Here is a 26,343-nt window from a genome sequence, read left to right on the forward strand (position 1 = left end):
TGCATATCGTGCACATTTATTAACAGACGTGTGAGTTGCACATGTGTCCACATGTGTACAATGCATTATAGTTCACATTAGAAATCAAATGTGTATACTTGTAAAGTTACACATGTGTCCATATGTGGACAATGTATTATAGCTCACATTAGAAATCAAATGTGTATACTTGTAAAGTTACACATGTGTCCATATGTGGACAATGTATTATAGCTCACATTAGAAATCAAATGTGTATAATTGTAAAGCTACATATGTGTCCATATGTGGATAATGTATTATAGCGCACATTAGAAATCAAATGTGTATAATTGTAAAGCTACACATGTGTCCACATGTGGACAATGCATTATAGTTCACATTAGAAATCAAATGTGTATACTTGTAAAGTTGCACATGTGTCCACATGTGGACAATGCATTATAGTTCACATTAGAAATCAAATGAGTATACTTGTAAAGTTGTACATGTGTCCACATATGGGCAATGTATTATAGTTCATAGAAATGAAATATGTATACTTGTAACTAGAAAATCGATTTCTGTAGCAGTTGCCCTAACGTCGTGCACAATTAAAGGATCGAAATTCAATCGTTGTTAAATAGAAAGCCGCTAAATCTACCGTTAGTAAAAGCCATTGTTCGAGCAAATACGTGTTTAAACCACGCAATTAGACTTTCCTATTCGGGGCGAATGTTCCATAAATAACAATTAATCTGGCGATTCGACCAGGACCAAATAGCGATAATGGTTGGCGGTTGAATAATGCGAGTTAGTAAGTTGGTGATTTCATTATTCGAGAGTCGTGTGTACACGGTAATATCGCATGTTCAATTACCGTCGGGCTGAAAAGTGTTTCTGGTATCGGTTAGTTGAGTGCCCTTGAAATTATCGCGTCTTGACTATTAAAATCCCGGGAACGTAATAGAAAGTTTCGGGGACCACCTGCTGGAAGCGCGTTTCAGCGTATTCGTCGGAATAACGCGTACCGATGTGTTAAGGTCCTTGAACCCCGACGTGCCGTTGGTGCAACGTTTCGCGTCCTCGTCAGGGAAATTTCTGTGGCTCCGGTGCGCTATAAATCTTGTAACGTTGCCGCGAACGAACCGGTATTAATTAACGTGAAAGCCGCCCGGAGAAAATGTTCTCGCACTCGTATCAAATACACACGCTGGTAATTACATTGCGCGAGCACGCTCGCATCAGTTCCATGAAATTAATCGTGGAACGAGCCGAGCTACCCGATCGCGCCTGCCCCCGTACGATTAATAAATAAATTACGCCGCCCTGCTAATCATGCGCACCGATGCTCTCGCTGCGAAAATGCCCCTGTCCGTTTATTCCAACGAAATTGGGATACGTATTATGTGAACGTATCGCCTTCCATTGCTACGAATACTAACTATTGGATCGGATTGTCTTTCATTTTCAGAAATCAAATAATCTTTACGCGTTCAAAGTATTCACGAATTTTTAGATTACTGTTTTCCAACATTTTCTCATTTTAGAGGTACTAATAATCGATATTTCCAAACTTTTCAATTTTTCGAATATCAGGTTCAATTGTATAAATTTCAAGAACCTGAAATTAAAAAAAACACATAGGTCTTATATTTATTGATATAAACCTGCAGATCATGTATACCTAAGTTCTAAATTCCTAGATTCTAAATACCATCATTACAAATTCTTGGGTCATAAATTCCTAAATCCTAAATTCTTAAATTACAAATTCCTGGATCCCAGAATAGCATATCTTAAATTCTTAGATTCCAAATCCCTAAATCCCTAAATCCCTAAATCACCAAATCCCTAGATCCCCAATTCCCAACTCCTCAATTTCCTAGATCTCCAATTCCCTAAATCCCCAAATCCCTAGATCCCCAATTCCCAACTCCCCAAATCCCTATATCTCCAATTCCAGAATTTTCAAATCCCTAGATCCCCAATTCTCAACTCCCCAAATCCCTAGATTCCCAATTCCTAGATTTCCAAATTCCCTAAATCCCCAAATCCCTAGATCTCCAATTCCAAAATTTTCAAATCCCTAGATCCCCAATTCCCAACTCCCCAAATCCCTAGATTCCCAATTCCTAGATTTCCAAATTCCTTAAATCCCCAAATCCCTAGATCCCCAATTCCCAACTCCCCAAATCCCTAGATCTCCAATTCCCAAATTTCCAAATCCCTAGATCCCAATTCCCAACTCCCCAAATCCCTAAATCTCCAATTCCCAAATTTCCAAATCCCTAGATCCCCAATTCCCAACTCCCCAAATCCCTAGATTCCCAATTCCTAGATTTCCAAATTCCTTAAATCCCCAAATCCCTAGATCCCCAATTCCCAACTCCCCAAATCCCTAGATCTCCAATTCCCAAATTTCCAAATCCCCAGATCCCCAATTTCCAACTCCCCAAATTCCTAGATTCCCAATTCCTAGATTTCCAAATTCCCTAGATCCCCAAATCCCTAAACCCCAAAAATCCCAAAAATCTCTAGATCCCAACCTTTCATATCACCAGGTCCAACAAGTGTCCGATGCACTATTCCTTAAATTCTAATATTCACATAGAAACGCGACCAATATGTTAACTAAAATTACTAACGCAAGTTGGAAAAACACCAGCATGACCGAAAGAAATACCAAGAAGGCAAGTAAAAAAATTCTTTATCGCGAAAAATTCCCATTATCCAACAGAGAATGTTCATTCTCCGAAATACTCCGGCGTTATTCTCATTTTCGCAAAGTTTTTTTCTTTCCGGCTAGTACGCCGGTTTGACCGCGTTTTCCACGACCGAGCAAAATAATATATCGGCTGCAAGGCTGCCATGTACCAGAGGTCCTGGCATTTTCTACGGCGCGTCTGGGTGACCTGTTATTTATAGTGAATTGAAATTCGGAGACCACGATGCCGCGAGGAATTTCATTAAAATTATGACTTAGGTATTGGAACGCGACGGCAATGCGCGTGATGGCTCGTTTACGGAACGTGAATCGACTCGGTTAGTCTCTGACGTGCATGCCTCTACGCGTGCTACGTGCATATTCCTCCGATATACACACAATGCACGCCTCTGTAATATAACCTACGTCCCCACGAAACTTCAGGACACTTCGCCGAACTTTGACTTACTTTTGACATCGTTAACTGACGCTTGGTTGTAACAATTCGATTGGACAAGTTTATTACGCTGAAAATCTCGTTTCGAGGGGGTTAAAAGTTTCTTAAAAAATGCCTTACTGTAAATATAAAAGCTCCGAAGCTGTCGTCTTAACAGCTCTGTCAAGTTCTGAACAAAAATTTACTTTTTGAAGGGGCATTTGAAAGAATGAAATTCGAAAGATATTAAATGCGTCAAGTCTAATTCCTTTATTTATGTGAATTTAGAAGAGCTATGTGAATGTAGAAGAAAATAAGCATCTCAAGTGGTAGGTGTTGCCTAACTAGGTACTTAGGACAAGAACTCCGTCTATATTATCAACTAATAACTTAATTCCGAGGGAGGTACAACTAAACGCGAGCAACCAAGAGGTGTAGTGTGCTAAATGCTGACTATGTGTGCTTGCGGTCGCGTCCGTCTTTGTATTATCTCAAGAATAGAGGATTTACCGGTTCACGCTCTAGAAACGTGTCTGTGAGTAAATATCGTCTGTTTGTACGTGTACTGCATCCAAAATCTGCGACAACTGTGCTAAATCCTATTTATTATTAACGTAACTTAGATTCTTTTCTGGAAGATGAACAATCTTTATGAACTATATCACTGAAAATGACTGAGTGACTTTTGAAAATTTAGGTATTTAACAATTTGACATGTGGAACTGGTTCTGAACATTTAGGGATATTAAATAGGAGCTGAACATTTGAAAATGTGATAGGATCTGAACATTTGAGAAATGTGATAGATCTGAACATTTAAATACATGAAACAGACTCAGAATATTTAAAGATATTAAATAAGAGCTGAACATTTGAAAATGTGATAGGATCTGAACATTTGAGAAATGTGATAGATCTGAACATTTGAGAAATGTGATAGGATCTGAACATTTGAGAAATGTGACAGGATCTGAGCATTTAAATATATGGAACAGAATCAGAACATTTAAAGATATTAAATAAGAGCTGAACATTTGAAAATGTGATAGGATCTGAACATTTGAGAAATGTGATAGATCTGAACATTTGAGAAATGTGATAGGATCTGAACATTTGAGAAATGTGATAGGATCTGAACATTTGAGAAATGTGACAAGATCTGAACATTTGAGAAATATGATAGATCTGAACATTTAAATACATGAAACAGACTCAGAATATTTAAAGATATTAAATAGGAGCTGAACATTTGAAAATGTGATAGGAGCTGAACATTTGAAAATGTGATAGGATCTGAACATTTGAGAAATGTGACAGGATTTGAACATTTAAATATATGGAACAGAATCAGAACATTTAAAGATATTAAATAGGAGCTGAACATTTGAAAATGTGATAGGATCTGAACATTTGAGAAATGTGACAAAATGTGAACATTTAAATACACGAAACAGAATCAGAACATTCAAAGATATTAAACAGGAACATCTGAAAAATGTGAAAGAATCTGAAAATTTTAAAATATGAAATAAAATCTGAATATGTAAAGATATGAAATATGATGTGAACATTTGAAGAACTTCTAAATTTATAAATTTAAAAATATTTCAATTTGCAGTACGATGTACATAAATTATCCAGCGTTCGAGTCACCATTTTGTATCAAATAGCAAAGTCTGTTCAGAAATTTTCGCTATCAATTTTGTAGCGTTAGTTATGAAAAATAACCGATTTACGAAGGTGGTTAAAGGTATTTTTACAAGGAGCGAGATGGTCGAATGGCGGCGGCAGTAACCCGACCTGAGCCATTCACGAAGAATCCGCACCGTTTCACTTTATCGTCCCGTTGCCAGGCTATCCCGAAAATACGAAAACGTCACTATACCCTCGGGGATTTCTTGACGTCGGCCGAAACGCGCCACCAAAAATATAAACTCCAGCTCGATATAAACCTGACGGAAAATGTCGTGCAAATAGTTCTCGGTCAACACCGTATCAGACATCGCGACTTTTATCAATCCTACACAAACAATAAGTCACTGAACACTTTTCTTTTATGATTATTCAGTTTTCAGCTTTCGTATTTTTCGACAGGATTCCACAGAGTTCTTTGTAATTGCTTTTCTGCCTGGAATTTCTAAATGTTTTACGGGAGACCAATTTTTCCCTGACCAGCTAGCCACTGTTTTGCATTTTAATGATGAACCTCTCCGGGGAAATGATGAAAAAGTGGACATTAATGTAATATGACAAACGTTGTTAACGAAGGAGGAGCACTGTCGTATTTTATAGAGCGAAATCCTCGTTCAGTTACAAATTGCCTGGGAATTAAAACCAAACTAAATTCTACGCTGAAAGGAAATTTCCCGGAATTCCGTAAATGACGTTCGATCGAGCTTTGTATGCAGCAGCGCGTGATATTAACTTTTCAAGCTCTGAATTAACTATCAATGTAATTTTATTTAAAATCATATTTATATTTCAACCCTTGTTTACGGAGACAACAGATATTTTATCACTTTGCAAAAATAAAGGTGAAGGTTGTATAAAGTTGTTCGGAAAAAATTGGCCAAAAATCGAATTAGAAAGCAGTTGCTGGAAAGTTACTAAAGAAGCTATCGAGCCTGAGATACGGTAGTTTCCGGGGAGCGTTTTATCGAGAAATTCGAGGTGATTTCGATCAAGGAGAGGAACTGTTTTTTCCTGGACGGATCGTAACTCGGAAGTAAGTATCCATCCGGTTAATTCATTGGCCAACTTTCTGAAGTAGCTGCATCGCGGTAACAATGTCCCCGGCGTAATAAGGGAAACTGAAGGAATATTAACCCGTCCCGACTCGCCGTCGCGAGAAAATATTTATCGCGAGCTGTTCGTTTATTCGTGCCGGCACACCGGAGTTTCGAAGTAAAAGTTCAAATCCCTCGGCGGGCTGCGTGTGCGCGAATATAATCGGCCAGGAGATTCAATTGCTATGCAACTTGCCGGTTCGAGATAAGCAACGCAAACAAAAGCCGTCCATTTCGCGAATAATTTCCTCTTCGAATCTCGGTCGCGAAAAACCAAAGTTGGAGAATCGGTTGGCAGCTGCCGAATCGATGGCAATCAGCTTAAGGCAACCTCGTTAGCTCTTGAGCGAATCACGTGGTGAAATTTCTTGTCTGTAAGAAGTTGAGGAACTTTGGAGAACGTTTAGGGTCGAATTTTGTTTCGCTCAAAAACGGTCGACCAAAAATTGGAGGGTTTTAAATAGGATAGGCTGGTAGAATATGTTGTAGGATTGTAGATAGGATCACATAGATAGGTTAGAATTGTAGATAGGATCACGTAGATAGGTTAGAACACATAATAGATCAAATTTGCAATTTTTCACTTGTGATCATAGTTTGAAAACGTCATCTACAGTTCGATAATTCATTATTCAATTTCACCTACACTTTGGATGAACTGAATGGACGATTCATTTACAGCAGTGACAATTTATATTTTAATCTTGATGAAGGATGATTTATCGAAAAATATTTTCATCCACATACAAAGTGATCAGACCTTTGATGAATTGATGTTCCATAATAAAACATTGTGATATGCATACTGTTATAAAGCTATATCCTATAATGTGTACAAACTGAATACGTGAAAGTATTTTAAAATAAATTCCAGTCAAAGTTAAAAATAAATGAATTAATTACACGGAGAGAAAAATGACGTTTTACTCCCGGCACAGAATTATCGAAGGTGTCGAAAATTTGCAGTGGAGGTGCCAGCAACCCTCGACGAAATAATAGGATCGGACAACATCTTTGCCGCCAGCAACCACGGTCGAAGACTAAATTTTTCAAAGCAACGTTATTCGATGGCTGTAAGTGGTCGCATTGCGGGATATGCATGCCGTCGAATATGTTCCCGAGAATAGGCCACTTGGTAGCCGAAAAGCACAGGTATACCGGGGCGCAATCTCGCGCTAAATTTACAGAGGGTGGTCTCTGGATAAAAATACACCGTCGAGAATGAAATATATCGGCCTTGCTCGTTCTACGAATAGGACAGAATAGGCTATCCGTCACTATCGATATTCAGGAATATAAATAGTACAAGGCTGGTATAAAAGAAGTATACGAAATCTGCTGTTTCTGATTTATGGAATTATTCTTTTTTACCTATTTTTCGCAATCTATTGTTACAGGTGCATATTAAATTAGATTCTATTAAGACCATATTAATAGGAGGTTCTATAAAAGTATAAAAAATAATTGATTTAAGCAAACGAAACTTATCCTCTACGATCAATGTATAAATAGTGTACGTGCACCATAAAGAAAAATATAAAAAAAGTACCATATAACTTATTGACAGGGTGTCACATAAAAAGATGAATAACAAACAAATTACATATGCGTATAGTGTATATACATCACATATGTGCCACGTACCACGTATGTGTGACAAGAAAGAAATTGGAGGTTTTGATACAGTCAATTTAGGTCAACCTTTTCTTTACAACTTAGTAAAATAAGAAAACCTTAATAATATATGTCAAGGTTGACACTAAAAGATGCTTCATTCTAAATAATTAGCAACGTCGAGTTGGTGGACAAACTCGACAAAATAATTTCCGTTTGATTCAAACAAAAATAACTGACCTATTCTGAACTGATCCAGAAATTTTGGAATAAAAGGGATAGTTTGAAGGCGATCACAAGATTTTTTCGCGCGAAAATACAGCGATGCATTATCGCGGAAGTCGCCCGCGATCCCCGGAGAACGTAATAATGTCAGTACGCTAATGTTAGAGGAAATAATGTATCGCTGCCGGTAGTGTAAATTTCACCCACTAGCCGGTCGATACAGCGTAAATATGCGTTAAGGGGAAGTTGAATGGCGGCACAGGGAGGGTGGTAGAGTTGGTGTAGGTTCGCCCGTATCAATGGACGGGCTAATGTGTGCGTGCTCGCCGCCCTCTATAAATGTGTGAACGCGCGGCACAAGTCAGCGAGAAGACGAGAGGGTGTGCAGCGGGGGTGAAAGGGGTGCGCGTGGTGTAATGGCCTGCTACCGAGGGTGCATTAAGGCGGTTTATGTACGCGAAGAGGTATGAGGTCTTTTAACCCGACTCAAATGCTGGTTTCATTGAAACCGTAGTAGTATATTCACGGTGTAGCGTTATGTCCAATAATCAATTTGGATGGTTCATTAAAACACCGTTGAAAGTCGACCGGATGATTCTCGATTATAGATTTCCTGCCGCTTCGTGATTTAACGTGGACCGTGATTTTATACGAAATTCTACATTTTAAATAGAAATATTTTCCAGTTATATTTTCTAAAGAGTCGTTTGTACGTGTCGCTAAAACACGATCGCTCATGTGGGATTATGAGTGATAGGGGTATGAACGAGATTATCAATCTTCTTTCAAAGCTAACATCTAACCTTTGAAGGACTGGAACGCTACAAGCTTGTTCAAAATTACTGTTTCATTATTAATTTACACGACAGTGAATTTTAGGATTATAGATATTTAACCTTTTGAATTAGTTATTTTGAATGTTCGTTCAACTTCAATCGGCTTTTAAATATCATTCTGAATGGACATTTCATTTGCGTTAAGACGATTTCAGATGAAAGATAAAGTCCATTTTAAGTTATTAAAATTGTGCAAAGGTAGCATCAAAATTTGCCAAACCAACGTGCACTCAATTATACTACAGCACTTAATTATACTTTTTCAAGTAACTTTATTAGTTTACCTAATTATTTTCGCTAAAAGCAATAACGGAGCAATGGAGTTTCTAAGCCACAGTTTGCAGCCAGTTTTATATTGAAAATGTTAACGAAGCGTGGAAACTTTTGTTGAACTTTAAGCTTGAATATAACAATTTTGCACGACACTTCTAATAAAAATTCTCGTGAAGATTTAAAAATCAATAATCTCATAATTTCCGTAAGTAATAAGAATGGTTAATAAGCGCTTAAGGTATGGAATTCTGACTCGAATGATTTCGTCTAAAAGCGATGCAATTGAATCCGAACGGAAACCTGCTCGATTTCAAAGGTATATCGTGTCAAAGCACGACTTTGCACACCTATCGTGCACGTGGATTAATAACGAGGACCGCGGAAATGATCGGTCGAGTATCCAGGACACGATGGAAACGTTCAACAGCTCTTTTTTCCTTATTACTCGCGACGTCATTACGCGAGCGAAAAACCAAGATGAGTCGTGTCGGGTGACGCGGAATCGCGGGATCGAGCGTGAAACTTGACTCGACGAAGCTGGCAGCGAAAGAAGACTTTCTATTAAATCGTTACGATGCTTTTGTTGCGCGGTTACAATGGACAAAATACGGATGAAAGAAAAATGAACGGACGGCATGTCATTTGCAGGGAACGATGATGTACTCGGCTGGTAGCTGCATTAAGGTGGTTTATGCACCCGAAGAGGATCATCCACTTCCATCCCGCTCTCGTCCATTCTTACTTTGGATTATGAAGGTAGCGAAACGTTTAAATCAATAACCGGCCGAGTCGCGCCTTACATTCACGGAAAATAATTTTCACCGCCGAGATAAATCGTGTTTCGACGCTGTGTTTGAATATTGCATGAAAGATCGGATCGCGTCGATACGTGCCCGCGCGAAAGAATGAAACGTCAAAAGCGAAATGAGTTATTTACCGCTCTTTTTGTTCGCCCCTTCACGCACGCGATAAATCGTATCTCAAAAAAATGCTTTCGACTGCAGGATTTTCCGTGCGCAGGAATTTATTATCGACATCGCTGAACGATCGCGAGATGTTCGAACGAAAAGGCACGTTCTAAGTGACCGGGATCGTAATTTACAATTATCGGAACACTCTGCAACGAGGATCCTCGAACCCGTCCTACCACCAAAGGGACCAAGCTCATTCCGTTCGCGTACTCGTTATAACTGTCGAGTGGCGCGAAGGTCTACGAGGGAAATGAAAATCCACTTAAAAGGCTCAAAAGTTATTTATGAGCGTGATTTTACCACGCGAAACGCGTCATCTTCTTTATTTTTTTGTCTCGATCGTCTTTCGACTGATAAACGTGTAATCGAACGCTTATTACTTCATTCTTTTCTTATTGCATTATTTAAGACTCTTATACAGGGTAAGGGTGTTTCAAATTGTTAACATAACTGCCACTGTGAAAGCATAACATAATCGCAACATGGTCAGACACACATCATACAGGTTGACATGTTGACACAGTCGCAGTGTTGATTTTAGTTTAATTATCAAAGTGAATGTACTATGTATTTGCATAGCAGTGTCTGACCACAAACGACACTTTCTACTGTGGCAGTCTTAAGAATGCAGAATACAAAAATAACGAAGGTAACACAATAAAGAAATAATGAAAAATAAATAATAATACTAAAATAATAATAAATATACTTTTATTTAATACAATATTAAGTATTGAATCTTGAAACCTCTGTTGAATAACGTTATTAAGCCGTCGATAATAATTTCTGTAGAAAAGTAGCTTAATAAATAACGGATTATTAAATAATAAATGCGACATTAAATAAAAATACCTATTGTTCGATTTTAATCCATCGCTGCAAATTTATAGAATTTTTTCCCGGAACGTGGGAAACATTGTTTCGAATTCGTGACAATCGACGACGAATTTATTAAGCGTTATATCACGTCTGCGCCATCGTTCACCGGTTTATCTTAGCTGGGATTCAATGCATTTTATACACAGTAGGTTGGAGAAAGGCAACCAATCATAATTCGAAGCCGTGACAGAATACTCGAGCACGGTTGGAAATTTTTCAGACAAGAAATCCCTTGGACAGGCCAAAGCTTATTCTAATTTATATTGGCGCGAATTAAAGGATTACGTTATAACCGGAGTGAATTATGGCCGCGCTTTATATCCATTCGGATAAATCGATCGGTGCCAGCGGCCAAAACGTTGAGCTCGATACATTTTCCAGGGGGTACACTTTTAACCCGGCTAGGCGATGCGAACGATTACACGCGAACGTGTCTATACTTTGCTCGAATTAAATGCGAGACGAGCATGTGTTCCCGTTTCAACGGCCAGTCTTTTATTTGCCTCGCGTCCGCCGGGCAAATTGAAAACAAATTAAATTCCTGAAACTGATTGTGCGCCCCGCCTCTATGCAATTAATGTAAAACGGCCCTGTAAATCCGTACCAACGTAAATACAGAATTGACCGCTTTGAAAAAGCTCCAGCGAAAGCTGGACTCGACAAAGGCAGACCGATCCGTTTCCATTATTTTATTCCCTTGTCGAAAGGATATTCCGGAGGAATTGCAGATTCGTTTGTTTCTATTTCAATTGCAAATGGTCAGTCGCGAACGGGTGCATCCGGGATTAAGGCGTTTTTATTTTCGCAAACATCCAACCTTAAATTTTAACAACACCAATGTAAATACTCACTGTGGTCCACTGATATTCCAGCTCGTAACTAGGGATTAGGAGCATCATAAATACGGATTTAGGTTTACCATGCTTGTGAGTTATGCAGTTATTATCAAGCTCACTCAATGTTCTGAATTATCAAGCATCTCCAAATGTTCATATCTCCTTCTTTCTAAATTGACTCTCCTGATCAAGTCAGACATGATCATGATCAGTAATGATAGAACAAATCTTAAACAAGATAATCAAGTCAAGCATGACCATGAACAGTAATAATAGAATAAGTCTTAAACAAGATAATCAAGTCAAGCATGACCATGAACAGTAATAATAGAATAAGTCTTAAACAAGGTAATCAAGTCAAGCATGATCATGAACAGTAATAATAGAATAAGTCTTAAACAAGATAATCAAGTCAAGCATGAGCATGCTCAGTAACGATAGAATAAGCCTTAACCAAGGTAATCAAGTCAAGCATGACCATGATTAATAATGATAGAATAAGTCTTAAACAAGGTAATCAAATCAAGCATGAGCATGATCAGTAATGATAGGATAAGTCTTAAACAAGATAATCAATAGGATAAGTCTTAACTAAGGTAATCAAGTCAGGCATGATCATGATCAATAATGATAGAAGTCTTAACCAGGATAAAATTTCTGCCCAGACCAATAGTCAACTGCTTATTTATTCGAAAGTTATTTTCTCGCTCGATCGAAATTTGTTTCACCATGTGGAAAATGTCTTAAACGAACGATTTCGAACAGTCGTCAATTCCGCAGCCAGTTACGTCGTTTTGCCCCCCAACGCGTGAAATTTTCACCCATTGAAAACCATGCAGTGGAACAATGGCCATCCTCCAGCGAGAAAATCGGTATTGTCCCCAGTAAACGTTGTATCCCCCGGAGATGCAGCTAAAGCAAGAAAGACACGTACATATGTACATACACGGTTTAACCCGCATGTCGGTTTCCACGTCTCTTGTGTTTCGTAAGCCGATCGTTTCAAAGGAACAGCCGAAACAAATTCTTTCTCGGGAAGATCGATCGGCCCTCGAAAAAAAGAACGCGAAACAAAACAATTGCATTGACGGTTCGTAACGAAGTCGAGGAGAAGCAATTTGGCTGACAAAGTTCGGCTAACCTGGTTTCCCGTGCACCCAGTTACAAATGGAAACACAACGGAGAAGAGTCGATGCCAGCAGCCGTGCACGGAAGGCAGCAGTTCTGCCGCGATTAGCAAAGTTAAACTGCTCTGGCTAATGCTTCGAGCGGTGTCTATTCGGAAACTCCGGGTGTTGACGTGGGTCGTACGGAGAGTCCAGCCAAAACTGCTGCTCAACCTGCGAAATGCCCATAACCTTGCCTATTAACCGTCGAAAATGTGCGACCGAGCGCTCCATCGCTTATTTTTAACTCGAGTACCTGATGGCCCTCGTCAGGACACTCGAAACCGATGGTAATTTCGCCATTCGGGCATTTGGGCTTTTGTTCGAGAAATTCGTACACTAGTTATCAAACTTCTGAACTAAATTTTCAAGACGTTTCAAATTTACAGGACGTTAAATTTACACATTTCTGTATTTTTCAGTTTGGTGAAGTTTGAGATGTTAATTTAAGTCCGGAGGTTTTAACTTCTCAAGTTTCCAAATCTCCCATTTTCAGTTCTGAAATTGACTAATTTTTGACCCTTCAAGTTCTAAAATCCTTCAATTCGTGGATCTTCAAATTGTCAAATTTGCACATTTCTGCATTCTTCGGTTTGCTGAAGTTTAAGATGTTAATTTGAGTCCTCAGATTACAACTACTCAAGTTTCCAAATCTCCCATTTTCAGTTCTGAAATTGACTAATTTTTGACCCTTCAAGTTCTTAAATCCTTCAATTCATGTAGCTTTAAATTGTCACATGTGCAAGTGTCACATGTGTCACATGTTAAGTCCTCAAATTTTCATGTGTTCACAAACAAGTGAATTTTCTATATGTACAAAGTTTCCAAATCTCCCATTTTCAGTTCTGAAATTTACTAACTTTTGGCCCTTCAAGTTCTTAAATCCTTCAATTCATGTATCTTCAAATTGTCACATGTGCAAATGTCACACGTGTCTAAGTCCTGAAATTTTCATCTGTTCACAAATAAGTGAATTTTCTATATGTTCGAATTTTCCAAATCTCTCACTTTCAGTTCTGAAATTTACTAATTTTTGGCCCTTCAAGTTCTTAAATCCTTCAATTCATGTATCTTCAAATTGTCACATGTGTCACATGTTAAGTCCTCAAATTTTCATGTGTTCACAAACAAGTGAAATTTTTATACGTTTGAATATCATGAGAAGCTCAAACGCTTACATTTGACCGAATTCGAGGACCCAATTCCATTTGAGTATTGAATGAACATTTCAGTGATGCCCACAGTTGCCCGCAAGCTCTCGAACGTGCTCCTAATTTGCCTGTCACTGTATAATAGGTGCGCGGCCACACACAGGTGCACACGAACGCTCACGCACACCTGCTCAATCTTCTCCAATTAAATTCTATCGGAATTCGCGCAAATGCCAATACCGTCCGGGGCGGGAGCATTCATTGTGTTGAAATAATGAGGGTCTGCGCGCGAGGAAAACGTGCAGCTTAAAGGATAGACTGCGATATAGCAAAACTATGCTGCGCTACCCGATAATGCTATATCGCGGATGCGTATACTCCAGGGTGGGATCAGAGCGTGGAACGCCGTCTACTACGAGTTTATTATACTGCATTATGCCAGCGTTGATGCTATATTACACAGTCGTTCCAAGGACCTGTTCTGTAACGTTACGCTAAACCCCGTCTTACTGTATAGCGGTTTAATTGCTAGCGTATCGCGCACGTGTTGTATGGGCCGATGATGGAAACTTCGTACGTTCTCATGGCTTTCCGATATTGTTTGCCTCCGTTATCGATTAGCGAACGACGTGCCGCAGTATCGTTGCGATTCGATTTGTGATTTACGAGGACCGGAGAGCTCTAATTATTTGCCTTTCACGGATCACGGCAGTACCGGCATTTTCTAATTGAAATACGCTCTGCAATTTATCAATAATTGCTTATCAGATCTATAATGAACCCGAAGAATATTAAAAAAAGAAACTTGTTATTTCATCTACAGTCTGTTCACGATGTAATTAAATTTATACATTTATACACGTCATGAGCAATACTTTGGAAATTATATCGCTGACAATTTTCCGGTACGCTGAAGTTATCACTGTGGAGTTAAATGATTTGTTCAATACAAATTTGATTATAATACAAATATTATCAAACAGGGGTTTAACAATGTAATCAATATTACGAATCACAAATTTAACAATGTAATCAATATTATTGAACACAAGTTGAATAATGTAGTTAATATTATTAAACATGAGTTTAATAATGCAATTAAATGTATTTTATTAATTATTTATCCGTGTAGAAGAATAACTTCACTGCGGTTTCATGCTCGAATAGAAACAATGAGGATCGTTCTACAACGTGCACGTTTCAACAAAGAAAGTTTTACAATAGCTTTAATCGGTAAAATTAAATCCGAATAAACAGGACTTGAATAAATGCAACTTCGCAATGTTGATAATTAGAGAAGCTCGGAAATTTTTAACGGCACGGTCCAAGTGACAAGAAACGTTTCATCGTCGCTTAATAGATTAATTCCCGACTGTTCTGACTCGCAGGATCCGTAAACGAGTTTTCCGGCTTAATTATACTGTTTGCGACGCGCGAACCTCTTCAAACGTGTCGCGGTAATGTTATGTATGATTTTCAGGAGAACGCGTGCCGGCTCAGCCCATTATGCAGCTAAGCGGCATGAAATGTCGGAGAAAGAGATTCCCGCTCGGGAAACTTGGACGAATTTCCAGACACTGAGCGTATCAAAGTAGCTGAGAGACGTTGGTGTCGTTCGTTTCGAACATGTTCGACGAAGCAACGCCCGGGGCAACCGCTATAGCGCTCTAGTTCGAAGAATTTCCAACAGATCGACGTTTCGAATCGGAGAGAAGACAGACAAGAGGTTTCGACCAATCCCCTCTTTCGACTTCCACCGCCGTTTCGACAATAACGCAAATTACAAAACTCCGTGGCCGTTACGAAACTTTTACCGTATCTCCCCGAATAACTTCGTTAATTCTGCGTGGAACACGGTTATGCATACCGAGGAATCCGGCCTCCTACCGCTTCTTAGATAAGGAGAAATTTCACCACGATTTTCAGAAGTATTCCCGACGTTGCCACCCTCCTATCTCGCGCTTCATCCTCCGAAACGCTCGTCGGGTTCGGTCAGCGTTAGGACCCCTCGGATGGGTGCTTCATTTGCAATTTTAACGCTGAATGAGCTTTAAAAATATTTTTAATTTACGTACTTAGAAATGGGGGTATTAGAAAATTTTTTTTATGTAAAAAGTTAACGATATATAAAATTGAATAGATCTGAAGTTTGAAAAATTTGGAACTTGCATTTGAACAATATAAAGAAGTTCAGAAGTGTAGTTTTGACTTGTAATTTTGACGATGAATGGTCCTTAATAATATTTTTAATTTACGTACTTAGAAATGGAAGTATTACGAATTTTTTTTTATATAAAAAGTTAACGATATATAAAATTGAATATATCTGAAGTTTGAAAAATTTGGAACTTGAATGACCTAAGAAGTACAGAAGTGTAGTTTGGTTCTAACAAAACTTAAAGTTCACAAATCACAGAGTACAAAATTTAAGATTTCCATACACTGAGTCTCCAAAAGTATAACATAAAAATGAACCACTAAAATTGGAGAACCTAGAAATTCGAGTATTTGAGAATAAGTTTGTACCAATAAAAATTCAGCATCCTGTGCTACAGTACGGACCCACATTTACCCAGTTCTTCCATGACCTCACAGTTCAATAAAAAATTTAAAAAGTATCAGACCAAGTATCTCGCCAATTCCAGCGATAATCATCTCCTGGCAAAATTCTTTATTCAGTCCCTACTTTGAATACAAATTGCCACGATTGAGACACGGACTTTTAATTATATACACATCGTCTCGATTCAACGTGGATCTGAACGATGTTTGCCATCCACCTCAAGATCCTCCGGAACTTTCATCGTTTTTCGAAAATGGGGAAGGAAAGTTGAGGTCGATTGTACGCATGTGTACACTGCGGGCTTGTTTTGCAGGCTTACTTTCGAGATGGCCAGCAACTTTCCAGACTAAAGAACGAGTATACGAACGGTCACAAGGATGGAGAAGGACAGCGAGAGGTATGGCAAATGGCGTAAGTTGGTCCGAGTAAACTCACCTGCTATTCTCGAAGGCAGGAAAATACGTGCGGGTGGACGTAAAGGGGAAAACGGAAAATAGCGGTACATGTATATATTCGTACGAGATGGATGTAAATTTCAAGGACCAAGCAGGAATCGAGCAGTGTCCACTCTGCATACCGCACCGGGAAACTTTTGTTGAGCGTACTATGTAACGTCCTTTAACTCTTCGGACCCCGCGAAGGTCCGCCACTTTTCGAGCGGCCATCCGCGTCGGCAGAAATAGTTTTCGAGTTAACAAAACGACGACGAGCTTGCACCGATTCTACCAGAGACGTTCTTTCGCGTGTTTATTTTAGTGTCCGTTTACCGGCACTCGCTTGACCACCGAGATTACAGTTCATGACGAAGATACAGGGATTAGGCAGCCAGCGAGATTAAACCGGCGACCTGCATCTCCACGGTGTCGGACAATGCTACTTGGAGGAACTCGCAATCAACGGATATCTCTTTAATCACTGCTCCACATCGTTCCGGATACGGATTCTGAACGTTCACCCTTAAATTATCGTGACGAACAAACGAGAATCTGTCACGAGTTTTCAGACCGTGAAAGTACGCTCGTTATTGCGGTCGCGGGGTTTGGGAATTATTCAACTAATGTTCATGGAATTTAAGATAAAATCTTCCTTTTAAATGGATAGAATCGAATGCTGAATGCTGTTTGCTTGAAATCATTTTCAGATGCCCTAATTTCGGTATCTCTAACTTTTTAATTCCTTTGCATTCGAGACATAAAATATTTGATTTGAAAATATTGAATATTGGCGAAATGTGAAGTGCGAACACTTTTATCAGGTTTCAAGTTTCAATCAGCATAAGTTTATTGGGTACTTATATATTGATGATATTGATAAAAAACATTTTTGATTAAAAAGTGATATATGATACATACGTATTACGCGTGTTTATAAATTATAAATGTAACTTAAAATTATAGTAGCTTAAAGTGAACGTTTCTGTAGCATATTTTTGTACGCTTATTTATGATAAAATTAACTTCACGTCCTGTGCTCTAGTAACCTTATTTTAAGCACTGAACGCAGTATTAAATTAAACGAAATACAGACATCACGTTTTAATAAAGAATAAACTTTCTGTTACTTAAGCGTATACAAACCTAATTAAAAACATAACCTATACCCGACTAAAAAGTCAATCATAAGATATTAAATAATGATCCAAATAAACCGTAATTGCTTTTAAATTGGAAACGAATCCTATTTATCGATATAGTCGGAATATAATCCGCGTCGATAAAAAGTGCTCATTATATTGCAATCATGAATGCATAGGAAATAAACGTTCCAATAACTCGTTAACGCGTGCAAATATAATGATTAACCCGAAAACTGTTTAAAACGTTTCCAGTAAAATATTGGTCGAGGGTAAATAATAATTCTATGGGCGCAATATTTGCGGTGGCGGAATGGCGGTAAACACCGCGCAAATAGTTGGGTCGTATTAAATTCATGGAATAAAGACTGTTAATGGTAAATCGTAGTGATCGATGCGCGTCAGAGTGCCGAGTATCGTTTCTTGCATCAGCGTGAAAACGACGAGAAAAAAAAGAAGCTCGACGATACGGTCTGGCGAGCGTTCATAATTCGAATTTGCGTATCGAACGTCGAAAAGTGATTTGCGCGTCAATTTCGCGATTGAAATGGAGTCTCGGAAACTGCTACGCTCGACGGCTATTTATTTCGATCTTTGCATCGACGAGTTAGTTACGCCCCGTGCATGTATAAAGCCTCGTGTATAGCCGGGACTCGTTCGACGGGAGTAATAAGAAGTGACATGTAATTTCGCTCGACCTACATTTTACTAGCGATTCACTCGACGCACGACATTTTAAGAGAGTCTCGAATGTAACATTGATCGCACCCATCGAAAGCTTTTATTCGCGTCTACCGCTCGCACTTTCCTTTTTTCACCTATTCTCTCTTTCGTTTTGCAATGCCCGAATTCAACGCTTCAGCTTCGTTGTTTGACGTCGCAATCAGACGATTAATTAATCCGCGGTCCTCTGTAATTACGTTGCTCCGATTGTCTGACTGTGAACAGACGCTTCCGAGCTGCCTGATAAGAGTTACTGAAATAGTGGACCCTTACAGAAATAACTCCGATCGATATTCATTATCGAACGCCTCTCGTAACGTCCTTTATAAATATCAGATTGTGTCATATTTATTACTACTGCAGTGTTCCTTCAGTTTATCAAACTCAACAATAACGTGAAATTTACATGTTCCTTCAAAGATTATTTTTATCAAATTCACGACTTGAAAGAACAATAAAATAACGAAAACTAACGAAAAATAAAGTAATTGAATTAAATAGACTAATAGAAAATATCAAAATTAATGCAATATAAAAATGAACAGGTTTTTGAAACATTTCATATTCTGTTAATCACGTAGCTTCTTAAGAACACATGAAATGGTGCTTTCGTTATAATTAAAAATGTATCTTCAGCTTTCCGTTCCTTTCACGCTTCGCGTTAAATTTATTAAAAGGTACACACGTGCTACAAATATTGTAAGACTGAGTATAAATGTTTCGTAGTTGAAAACAAGTGTTAATAACGATAGCAGAGATCGCGTTTTTGCACCTCTCCATTTTTACGCGAAACGTTTACGGTACAAAAGTGAGTTCCCGCGAAGAACCGGTGAAACGAATTATTAAATTTAATTACTGAACCTCGGTAAAATTCTCAAAAATTTCGTAGCGCGATAAACTTCATACACCCTTTGCAAAATACAATAATTTCGGTACTCTTTAAAAAATATTCCTGTATTTATTTTTATCGAACAAAAGTTCGTTCGTTTTAATTGCTTAGTTTAGAACAAAAGGCTCGGGGTTATTGTACTCGAAATACAAAAAACTCTAAATGGTGTTAGTTGCCGTATTTCGTTATTTGCTATTGTAGAAACCGGTACGACATGAAATATTAAACTTTGTAATTTATATTCAAGATTTATTTCTACAAAATTTAACTCGATAAAAATAATTATGTGCAGAATGTTGCAAATTTATTAAATGAAACTTTGTCGCGGTATAAAACATTAATGCGCGAAGCTGCATGAAATATTCTGTGATTACATTTTAGAAGATAAATGCAGACTTGAGGTACACATTTAAAATATTCCCGGATCATCGATGACAGTTATTGAAATAAGGCAAACGGGAATTAAGATTCTCGCAAAACCCCGACGAAATTGAGCGGAAATAAATAGGAGGGTCGAGGGAGGATTTAACGGTGAAAAGAAGACTGTCGGTTCTTATAAGTCGACGAATAAGAGGGTGAAATTCTTTTCTCGCGCGGCTCGTCTCGCTCATTTCTCGCTTTCTTCGTTTAAATGCATTTACCAATGGGTTATACCGCCGGGACGGTCTCGATTAAAAGAAAATTGCCCACGCTTGTCTACGAGGATCAGCCGGAATAGGATTAGGTGTCGTTCGCGCCCGTTTCAGGATTTACGCGTTTTCAATTAAGGACACTTAGCCGGACGACTGTCCATGGAACGTGACGCGGAATTATCTCGGAAGGGAAACGCTTTCCGACAGGAAAATTAATTTAAGTAACCTCCCGGAAAACTCCCGGTATCAGAATATACTGTAAACTCGTTTGTTGTATTAAAACGGAGACATCGTTTCGATTAATTCTACTCGAAGTCGCAGACTCGTTTTTTAAAGTGTTCTCCTTTTTCCGCGCGACTCTTTTGTTCTTCGTCTTTTTTTATACCGATTGTTCTCCTTCCGAATGTTTAACACATTCAATACCACGTGTGCCGTGCTCGATTCGCTGTGTTTGCTTAAGGGGTTTAATTAATTTAATTGTTTAAAACAGAAACGGTGGAAATGAACTTTCGAACGCTTGTAATCACCCAGACGAATTAATGTGTACGAATCGTTACGCGAATAAATTAACAGATAAATTAAAAAATTCACTGCTCGTATTTACGAATATCTGTCTCGTACTTCAATTTCCACTGCAATATGAAATTTACTGAATTTACGTTCTGCAATAATTAAATTAAATTTTTGATAAGAATTATAAATGCAAGTTTCATCTTCTATTTTTCAACGTATAAATGTTTAAGAAAATTGACAGAATTGAAAGTTCGAAAAGTTATCAAAATTAAATATTGTTTCAAAAGTTTTTTAGGATAGATACCTAGGTAAACATTTTCTCCAGGAACAAAGGTAGCCTCATCAGTTTGGTAAATCATGAATTTTACACGTGTAACTGTTCCATCCTTCACGTCATTAATATTCGCACAGCTCCTACGTTCATTTACATAATTGCACGCTTCCAGAGCGCGAGCAAACAATCGGAACGGTTTGGTTATCGGAAAGCGTGTTCGGAGCCGAATGAAGAGCGACGAAACTAACGATCATTATCGCGTATCGTAACGACACATCACTTCCATTATCATCGGAACCAAGTATTTTACAACTTCTCGATGGATCGTCGACAGACCGTTTCTCAAAGCCACGATATATCATTCCGAAGTTCGGTTAAAACGAGGGAGGAAGAAGGATCGAGGAAATTCGATTCACAGAAGGCTCGAACGTAGAAGAACTCTTGCCACCTCGCATGCTAATGGAAAATTCAATCTTCCTAGATCATGTTCTGATTTGTTTTCAGCATCTACCGTAAAAATACACGAATGAAAAACGCGAAATAAACCCGCGTCAGTCAACCGGGCAAATAGTACGTAAATGAATTGCAAAAACACGGGGTGAAAAATAAATTTTGCGGTGGAGAAAATGCGGTGGGACTTGAAGCGTGATTTAGCAGAACGGGGGATAAAAACATCCTTAGAATGCTATAGCGCAAGAATGGCCGAAAGAGCGATTTTTGGCTATTAAAGTAGAGAAAAACCGTTCTAACTCGGGGTCTAGTGAGTCTGACGTTAATTAATCATCCAAAAGCCGCCAAGTTACTCGAGCCTGATGAATTATCGCCACCTGAGGAACTGGCTTCAACGATATATACCTTTCATATCTGCCTACGAGGATTCTCCATTCTTTACAGAAATTTCCGCCGAAAAATAGATGGAATGTGACAATGATGCATCGTCGATACGAGACGGAGGCGAACACTACCGAGCCATGATATTTCAACGTTCAAACTCAGGAGGGAAAGAATGAACATATTAGATCGCGGCGGAAAGAAACGAGGATGGTAGAATTAAACGATCGCTACCTGGCCGATCGATCACGATCCAGTTAACTTCGGCCCGGAAAAACGCGGGCTGATAAACGCGGACGCGGATGACCCGAGTCGGATAACTCGAAACTCCGAACACGAGATAAACCAACTCGTATTAGCGTGCATAGACGTGTCGATGAGTTCACTGTTTCGACCGAAAAAAATAAACGTTAGGTAGGAATAATTCACATGGTCGCAATAGAAACGTGTTCACGTACATTGTTGCCTCTGGACATCCCGGCGAACATGATAATGCTGGTGAAGCGTGTCACGTGCCAGATGGACTTCCGGTTCTTCGTTTCGACAAAAAACGGACCGTTTCACTTAGACGCTTTGAAACAGAAGACAAAGGAAGCGAAAGAGAGAGAGAGCGAGAGGGAGGAAGAAAAATAAACGCGAGAGTAGAAACACGTCAGTTGCACGAGACTTCGGCAAACACCTTGGAGTAGGTCGCGAGTAGGTTGACACCTTCGGGGGAGAGGTCGCGCGCAGAACTGACACCTCACGCGCGCGGTCCAGCTACCCTCAGCATCCAGCAGCAGCAGCAGCAGCAACGGTGGCGGTAACCGAGGGGGATGAAGCGGAGCACGCGCGAAATTCCGCCCCTCCGCGCGCCACCCACCCCCTAATCCACCCTCGACCACCACCAACTCTCCTCTACTCTGTCCCTCGACTACGTACAGACCTGTTTTGTCCTGACTCCAATCTCGCGCCATCGCTTCACCCCAGAAAAGGATGTCAAGGGGTGAAACGAAAGGCGAGCCGGTTGATAATTATCGGCCAGATAGGCGGGCTTCGCGTGGTTTTTCAAAAGAATCCTAGCCGTTTAATGCCGTAAGATCATTTCGATATTCTTCCGTTCGTTCAACTGACTAACTGTTGAGGTTACGCGTTCTTGTGGAGAATGCTTGATACTTCGAAAACAGGGGTTCAAAAATTTATTCTTGATACTTGGTATTACTCTTGGTACTAAAATTTGAGAATACAAAGCAAACTTTTGAAGACTAGAAAATTTGATAATTCTTAAAGTACCAATATACATATAAAATATAAGACATGTGCCATGCATCCACATATGTATGTTAATAATCAACCCCCGTTAAGAGCAGTCCCTCCTGGATTTTATATAACTACTCCAAATTGAATTATTCTAAAACTACCAATATATAAAATATTAGACATACATCCTACATTCTTCGCGCTTTAATAACCAACCCCCTTTAAGAACCCTAAATCCTAGTTCCAACACAGACCCACAAAACTTTCCTTATAAATCAATCTGACTTCCCGTTCTATTTCTGTGAATCCTTAAGAACCATGTCCACCCAACAGAAACATTTTCGATACCATTCTTCCGCAAAATCGATCTTGATATTTGTTTATTCGAAAAATACCGCGATGCAAGGAGGAATTGGAGGTATTCCGTGGAGAGGCAGTGGCGATATGGGAAATTTCACGTGTGCAGCCACGTAACAAAAGTTAATTTCTGTCTTCGGCATCTGGCAAGCGCGAGGTTACATAAAAGCGGGCACGCGCGAAATTTCACCCTTGCGTGCTCTCCAGACACACCAGTCACCCCTTCGGCCCTGCATCTTGTGCCGACCCTCGCACCTAACTAGGGGCGAAGCTTTTCTTAATAATTACTGGCCAATAGAGGTCACATTGTGCGACTCGATCACCCGGTCCATTTTGTACTCGAGTGTTTTGGGCGTACACGATCGTTGTTCTTGCAACCCCTATGTTTGGTGGACAACGTTGACGCGGTAAACGGTGTTCTTTATACTGAGTTCATTGTCATGGCGTAGCTTTTAACGCTTTGAGTGCTATCCTGAAATTATAGGAAGTATAGTTTATAGGAAGTATTATAGGAAGTATAAATTATAGGTAGTAATTTATTTAATTATTTATTGATCCAGTCGTTCAATACAAAATTCTATAGTATTTGACACTTGATCTATTTCCGTTGTATCAGTCGAAGGTAACTGCAGTTGAAATTTCATGATAAATAAAGAAGGTTGAAATATCAAATATAGTTTGGGTACAACCCTTCATAACGAAGATTATACTATAAAATTAAAATTAAAATTTAACTCCATTAAGATTGGGTAGAGTAAGATTTTCATGAAGTTAAATTATAAATCTATACATACATAATACATGCATCTCTGGGGTTGTTAATGATACCATAAAGTGATTCGATTTAAGCGTCGATTACCGAAGGCATAAAAAGTCCGATCATTAAAATCCTCGAAAGGCCTGTACTTCGAGGGTTGCCCGTAAAATCGACTTACTACGGCGCGATCAGACATCGACGCACGATGGCTGCCGCGAAATTTCATCGCCTGCATTTGCACGCGTCGCACGAAAACGCGAAATGGTTGCGATTAATACAACTCGAAACATTAAAAGCGTTCTTAGCGCGAAGAGCATACGTGAATGCAAAGCAGACAGAGAACTTTTAATACTTTGTAATGTACAAAGCGTTGCACGTATCCTGGCCGTCTGCGTGACACGTGCACACACGCGCAAGTGCAGTTATATCATTCTCGCAAATCCGAATGAGACATTTACAACGATCCTCCATTTACGTTTTTCCTATATCGTGTCCGAATTATTCGTATCGGCAGAATGCGTCGAATTGCCGGCATACCTCTCGCGAAACGAATAGGACCTCTCTTTAAATGTATAAGTTCAAATTTTTTTATTAAGGAGACATTTTTAGATTAACTTTGGAGACTCAGACATTTTTGAATGACTAATTTTTGTTTATAGCAATTCAGATATTTTCAAAATGACAAACAGTCAAGTTATAGTTGCAAAATTGCAAGGTCTATATGAACCTCTCGTTATATTGCCAAATACAGTGACATCAGATCGCAGCAGAAATAAACCGCAAACATAGCTCGCAGAACGAAAGCAGATTACCGTCAAACAAAATACCGCAAACTGTTCGTGAAAAATAGTTACTTAGTTTGCATACTGGGCGAATCAATACACGAAAATCTCGTGACAAATGGTCGCGCTAATTCTCGAAATGCGTTCACTTCGTACCTACATATTCCCGGCCATCGAGTTTTATTATTCCGTGGAATATTAATTAGAGAACGTAAAACCGAAATGAATTCGAGCGGAAATTAATTTTGAGCCCCGAATCGAAATCCATGATAATTAGAGCGAAGCTATGCCTAGCGGCTCGTGCGGGGCCTACTGATATTGCAATTACAATTTCGCGATATTCGATCGTTAAATGTATAATCCCGCGAGCGCGGGATAGAGCTATCGCGTACACAGTTCGTGACTAGAGATACAAAATGGTGGCCCAATCTGATTTCGATACCTTTTTTGGTATTCCACCGTGATATTTTATAATTGTTTTCTTCTGTAGGAAAATAATTAGTGGACATTTTTAGAAACATAATAAAAGACTATTAAGACTGTTAGTGCTTATGTTGAAAAATTTGAAAAATGTATAAAATAATTAAGGGTTGTAAATTGTCACCTTAATCTCCTGGCATATAATATCGTGGCACACATGTGACGCACTATACAGTACATATGTGCTATACCACAGTTATATTTTCACCACAATTGAATTTTGTATACAATTTTAACTACCACGCATTGACTTACCACGCGTCGAATTACCACGCACCGAATTACCACGCGTTAAATTACCACGCGCCGAATTACCACGCACCGAATTACCACGCGTCGAATTACCACGCACCGAATTACCACGCGTTAAATTACCACGCGCCGAATTACCACGCACCGAATTACCACGCGTTGAATTACCACGCGTCGAATTACCACGTGTGAGGAATCATCATGCGCCGAATCACCACGCGTTGAATTACCACGCATCGAATTACCACGTGTGAGGAATCACCATGCGCCGAATCACCAAGCACCGAATTACCACGCGTCGAATTACCACGCGTCCAATTGCCACGCATCGAATTACCATGCGCCGAATTGCCACGCATCGAATTACCACGCGCCGAATTACCACGCGCCGAATTACCACGCGCCGAATTACCACGCACCGAATTACCACGCGTCGAATTACCACGCGCCGAATTACCACGCGTCGAATTACCATGCACCGAATTGCCACGCATCGAATTACCACGCGTTGAATTACCACGCGTCGAATTATCACGTGTGAGGAATCACCATGCGCCGAATCACCACGCACCGAATTACCACGCGTTGAATTCCTAGGCTATATACAATCTATATAATCAAGTCTCCTTGAATACGAAAC

General features: G+C 39.3%; 1 protein-coding gene across 7 annotated transcripts in view; it reads right to left on the bottom strand.

The window, feature by feature from the left end:
• Positions 1-26,343, bottom strand: part of LOC100879920 (cell adhesion molecule Dscam2) — a 234,992-nt gene that overhangs the window by 154,210 nt on the left and 54,439 nt on the right. The window contains exon 1 of one of the 7 annotated variants that reach the window (XM_076537963.1): positions 22,295-22,578. The exons of the other annotated variants lie outside the window; for them this stretch is intronic. The gene's annotated coding sequence lies outside the window, so the exon portion shown is untranslated. Of the gene's footprint in view, positions 1-22,294; positions 22,579-26,343 lie in introns of those variants that run through there. 7 annotated transcript variants of the gene reach the window in all.

This window comes from Megachile rotundata, chromosome 12 (assembly GCF_050947335.1).
Source record: "Megachile rotundata isolate GNS110a chromosome 12, iyMegRotu1, whole genome shotgun sequence".
Lineage (NCBI taxonomy): Eukaryota > Metazoa > Arthropoda > Insecta > Hymenoptera > Megachilidae > Megachile > Megachile rotundata.